This window comes from Taurulus bubalis, assembly GCF_910589615.1.
Source record: "Taurulus bubalis genome assembly, chromosome: 7".
NCBI classification, from domain to species: Eukaryota; Metazoa; Chordata; class Actinopteri; order Perciformes; family Cottidae; genus Taurulus; species Taurulus bubalis.
In genome coordinates this window covers 19,914,929-19,920,928 of record NC_136595.1, presented here as the reverse complement: position 1 = coordinate 19,920,928, position 6,000 = coordinate 19,914,929, and positions in this window count along the sequence as shown.

Here is a 6,000-nt window from a genome sequence, read left to right as displayed (position 1 = left end):
GTTAACCTGAAGTCCTGATCCCACAGCCACAGGCTGGGAGGATGGAGACCTGTACAACAAGCACAGCAATGATTTTAAACGGTTACATTGAAATGCTTTCTGTATTGCTCGTCTTCTGGAGGTTAACAAATAATGCATGGTTACAAAGTTAATTAGTCAAGTTACTAGTGTCCTGAAACTGCTAACCAGTTAATTAGCCAGGTTTTTAAATTGCAATTCTGTCTGGCATGTTGTTAGAAAATACCATGTCACACAGATCAGAGTGCTTTTGAAAGATATCCTGATTCTGTGTACCAAGTAATTCACCCCAACAGCATGTCATCTATATTCAGTGTCATCTTAAAACTAGATGCAAGAACAAATGAACTAAGCTACCTCCGTTTCTGCACGACTAACTTCCAAGCAGTTCAACGCAAAGACAGACATGTTTGAAAGCCTTGTTCGTAGCTAAATGTCATCATTCGGGCTTCTTTATATTCACGTTTGTACAGAAAAGGGAAGAAAACTAGGCAACAATATCTAGCATTAGCTAATCTAGCTAGTGGCTAATCATATCATATTTGCAATAGACAACATACATACAAAAGCAAGCCAGTCTCTGAATATCAGCACACGAACCCCAAACAGGACCAACACTTTCACGGAAATATCAGATGAATAATGTCAGCGTTGTATTTCAGATCTGTAGCGAATAAAGTCCGGTTTTATCTCAGGTGAAAATTGCAATGCATTGTGGGAGGGGTTTTTTAACCCCGTGACGTATGACTTTCAAATCAAAACACGGAAATGCTACTACAGTGGTGAAAGGTTTTTTCAGAGCTCACTATTGTGACGTATTTCAAGCATTCCACAACCAATACTTGTACCATCGATCATAAAATGTACGTTCCCACTTATAATATAAACTTTTATCATACAGTAATTATCTTCAAATACGTAGCGTTAGATACATTTTAGCAAATTGGTGCAGTAGCCTAAATCAACTAGATCTGTAAAATACAGGATATTATGCAGATCAAACTATACAACTGTATTCAATGAATATAGGTGAAAATAATGCATGTATGTTTTTCGTGAATTGGTCATTGTGTGAGTGAGTTTCTTGTCATGTCCAAGTACCAAACATAGAGGGCGTGCTGGTTCTTTTTCCAAACTCTCCAGACTTCGCTTGCCTGGGTCCAACCCTTTGAAACCGCTCATCCGAGTTCTGTCAGGCAAAACCTGTGTTGTCATTCCTAAAACCTAAACCACCCTTTTTCTTCGTTTTTATAAATTAACTTATTTTAACATAGGCTGGTATTGTATTACACCCTCATCCAAGCACACATTAGTTTTATTCTATAATCAGAACATTGTGAATACTGTATAACAATATTGCATGCTACAAATATAAATCAAACAAGAGAGTTAAACTTTATTGATTGGAAATACAAGTGTAGTAACTGATTAGCAGTTGTTTAAAAGGTTTTCATTGTGAAGCATAATTTTCAAAGCAAACAAAACATGGCATGGTCATGCTTCTTTTCTATATAAACAAGCATAATATCAAAATACATAGGAAGAACAGGAACAATAATCAATTAATTTGATAATAAAGAGATAATTACATCAAAGATAATATTACAAATATGACTTACTTTCTAACTTCAGTTGGATATAACTAACCTACATTTACTCAAGTAGACAACCTTTTAGTACCTTTTTAGTAACATTTTGACTTTTTTGTAATAGAGTATTTTTAGATCACAACTTTTCTTCTTTTACTTACTTACTGTAAGTACATGATATGAGTACTTCTTCTACTGCTATTGTGATATAATGTCCAAAGGAGAGATTCTCCTTCCACTTTGTCAGACCATAATGTCTACTGAACATGTTTCATGTAGCTTGTAGTGATGCCTTGCTCAAGGACACTTCAATAAGGGGGATGCCTGCTGTCTCTGGGATTCACTCCATTGAACAGTTTGGGCAGATGTGTCCATAATCCCTGTCAAACATAGAACAGTGAAATCACAACTGTTATAAGAAGAAAAAAAATGCAGATGCAGACTTGCAATGAAATATTTGTTAATCTATTCAGGCGTGAAGCCTGGTTTTGGTTCATGACAGGCTAGATGTATTTTTAGTTCTGATACCTTGTGTGCCCTTCCTGCTATTTCAGATTATACTGTAACATGATTATAAATGAATAATATGTGTGTTTGTGTACATTTGTTTACATGTTTAGTTCTCATCCAAAAACACAGCCAAATGTCCTCTTCTGTCACCACCCTGTTCTATTCAAATAACATTGTCTCTGCAGTGCACTGCTAATGAGCATGTAGCTGTAACAAAAGACTGAGCACTGTGTCTTTAATGCTGACAAGTGTAGTGATAATAATCACACACAGAAGGCCCCCTGTGAACTTCACTGTGTGTTTTCTGGTGAGTGAGCCTATAGAAATGTACCACATCAGACACACAACATAGTTCTACAAGTGTGAAGGAAGCACCCCCTTCCTCTCTCTCTCTCTCTGTCTGCCTATCTGTCTCTCTCTCACACACACAGACACACCCACACAACACTGGCGCCAACAGGCAAATCCCCCTTCCACCTCCCCACACCCCTTTAACTGACCTCTAATTATGTCATGCGAAAAAGCTGTGTCCCATTGAAAAGCTCTCTTAATCAAACCCAATTAATTCCGCTATTTTCCCTTATTGTCCCTTGCGAGGAACGCGTCTCTCCAATAAGACTGTTAACTCCAGCCGTGGCCCTTTCAGATCTACTGGGCTGCAGGAGCGAAATAATAGACCGTGCAATTAATCAATTAGTCATTATGGACTCAGCTGTTGTTAATGAACACAGTCACTGTGAGGTGAGTTAAGGCTTCCTAAATGACTGGTCTTCCAATTTGCAATTTAGTCATCAACCTTACATTTTGAAGACTGAAATCATTCAATCTGGGACCTTTACAGTAAGATCATAACGGTAAACATGAACGTGTGCAAATGCTAGAATGAATCCCCTTCATGCACTCATATTGTTTCTGAAAAATAAATGCTTTATAATACCACTGCTCTGCTCCTATAATTAACAGGCTAGCTGTATTTTCCTCACTTATTTGCGGAGTCTTACAAGCAAACTGGTGGACACTTTCAAGATGTTTGAGTAAAAGAGAACGGAGAAACTTCCAAATACACTAACTAAAGCTCACATTTGATTTACTTTGAAATTTAAAATGTTCCATGTTGACTTCCTGCTGCTCAAGTCACTGAATGTTGAATAAAGCTGTTTTTATTTTTATTTTGTATAGCTGATTGTTTCAGTGCATAGCACTAATAATGAATTATTCAAGTTGTGAAGCTATGCAGGGCAATTTATTTTCTCCATTCAGGTAAAATCTATAAGTAAGGTCTAAGTCTTCGCTGACTCGCCATTGGCCTTCAAAAGCTGCTTACTTAGGGATAGCTAAGTAAGCAGACCTTGCGTTTAGAATATGTACCACATGAGTTCAAAAGGTCAAACATGAATTGACGTGCTCAAATCTCAAGCCTACATTTTTCTGTGACTCAAGTCCAATATCTCTGCTTCAATGTATTGTTTTGTTATTTGCAAGTGATTACTGCATAAGGCTTTTATTGGTTATGTTTCATCGTTGTGTGATTGATGTTCAGATGTATTGTTCAGTACGGTCAGGAGGATTAAAGGCTGTGTTCCTGTGTCTTACCACCACAAGACTTGACATCAAGCAGCATGTGGACAGATTGATTTTCAATAGAATCCAGATCAGATGATGTTTGGGATGAAATGCTGTTACAAAATTAATGTGTCAGCAAAGACCGTTGAGCTAAGACAATGTTAACATTATATGTTAGTCTTTCTCAGATGATCTCACCTATTTTTCCTTGTGTTATTTTGGGACTCCATTTCCAAATCCTCAATAATTTTAGAAAATAGATATATATTTTTAGATGTTCAGCGCTTATTGAGGGGTAAAATAGATAGTAAACAAAACCAGCAGCTAAAATCTTATATGGCCACACATTTAAAAACATTTGCAATTTTGCAGAGTAGAAAATAGCGCTCGACCAGAACCTTTTTTTCTCCATTTTGATCTGCCGCTGCTCTTTTTCCCATGCTTTTCTTTGAGCCACTCACTCCGACTAAACGCATGCCTACCCCGAGCCCCTGACTGTGGCTACAGCCCCGACCCGGCCCCAGCTGAGCAGTGCCAAGCTGTCCAGCAGTAAGTTAGTGTCTCTTCAGGCCCGGCCCAGCCCAGCCCGGCCCGGGTACTAATCCTCGGGCTGTCAGAGGACCCCGCTCTGAACTCATCCTGCAACACAGGAAAACGCTCTAATTGGGGGATTTTCTACATCATTAACTCTGATGAGCAGCCATCCCTCCCTCCCTCCTTCTCCTCTTCCTCTTCACTCTTACTCTGGCTCCCTCTTTCTCTCTCTCTCTCCCACACTTTTCTCCTGCTTAATCTCTTTCTTAATGTTTCTATTTTTCATCTCTCCCACTGACTTCTTCACATTCTCTGTCTCTCCAATCATTTCAAGCATTTTCTTCTTTCCTTTTTCATCAATTCAGCATAATGTCCGTTCATCTCTTTGGGAACACCATGAGATGTGATCTGATCAACAACAATGTACATGTGAAAGTAGTGCAAGTGCTATAAACCTTTCTTACATTTATACAGAGTAAAATACAATTTGTGTGATCCCTAAAAGTTGAGCTCAAACATGAGTTTTCTTTAGCTTTTCTTTACAGATCAAGTTCAGTCACATGATTCATAACTGCCTTTACGTTTGCTCTCTACCAACAACAGTTTGTGACTCTCACATCTTACCATTAAGTTTGAATCACAGAGCCATCCTGTTTCCCGAGAAATAATTATCTGAAAACTCCAGAAGTTCATTCAACAAAACTCGCTGCTGTTCAGGATGTCATTCCAGATTCCTCAAAGACTCCTCAAAACATCTGGATGAAAAACTATCCTGTCCGCTGCACGATAAATAAGATTCTGAATCAGTTTCCCAAATTGCAACTTATTTTTCTAATCCAGATATCTGTTAATTACATCTGACCTTACTACACAGAAAATATACATTATTTTGTTGGAAAATATAAAATACTAGAAAAACATTAATAATTTGTTTTTCTTGTGCAACAGACAGAATCATTTTTCACTCAGGTGGTTATAAAAGTATTTGAGGAAATGCCTTCAGAAGAGTGGTAAGTGTTGTCAAATGGCATTTGGAAAATCAGATGCTTAGCTCTGTGACTTGAGAGTAGCCTAATAGTAAGTGATGAGTGGCACAAACCACTGTGCGTAATTCAGTACCTAATCAGTTCAGGACATATTACAAAAACAAAACATTTCTCTGTTGCATCCACTGGCCTATCCATATGGCCCTGGTAGTGAGCTTTATCCAGGCCTCCATCTGTCCAAGAAAGTGATTCACACGCTGAGAAGGCCAGCTAGCATGGCGGCACCGGTCCCTCTGTGAACATGTGTTGCAGCGGCTGAGCCTGCCGGTCTGCCTGGGGGCAATTAGGGAGTCGGGCCCTGTGGTCAGAGGCCCCCCTGGGAAGCGCTGATTGATTGGAGTCTCATCTTCCTAACAGGCTGGCACCCTGCCACCAAACCATGGAACAGCCGAGAGGATTGGGAGGGGTACAAAAGAGAGAAAGAGCTCTTATATGACAGAGAGAGAGAGAGAGAGAGAGAGAGAGAGAGAGAGAGAGAGAGAGAGAGAGAGAGAGAGAAAGAGAAAGAGAGAGAGAGAGACGGGTGTCTTGACAAGTGTTAGAGGAAAAGAAAGAAAAATGTCTCTGTATGTCAGATGATAACGATTATACTGTAGTAATCTTGGACTGCTCTTTAGACTTACCAGGGTAGAACAAAAATACAGTGACTGTGTGGGAATGAGTGCACAGGTCAACATGAAAGCACTGCAGTGAGAAAGTGGAGATATATATTCTATCAAACTATATTTATTTTCAGTAGA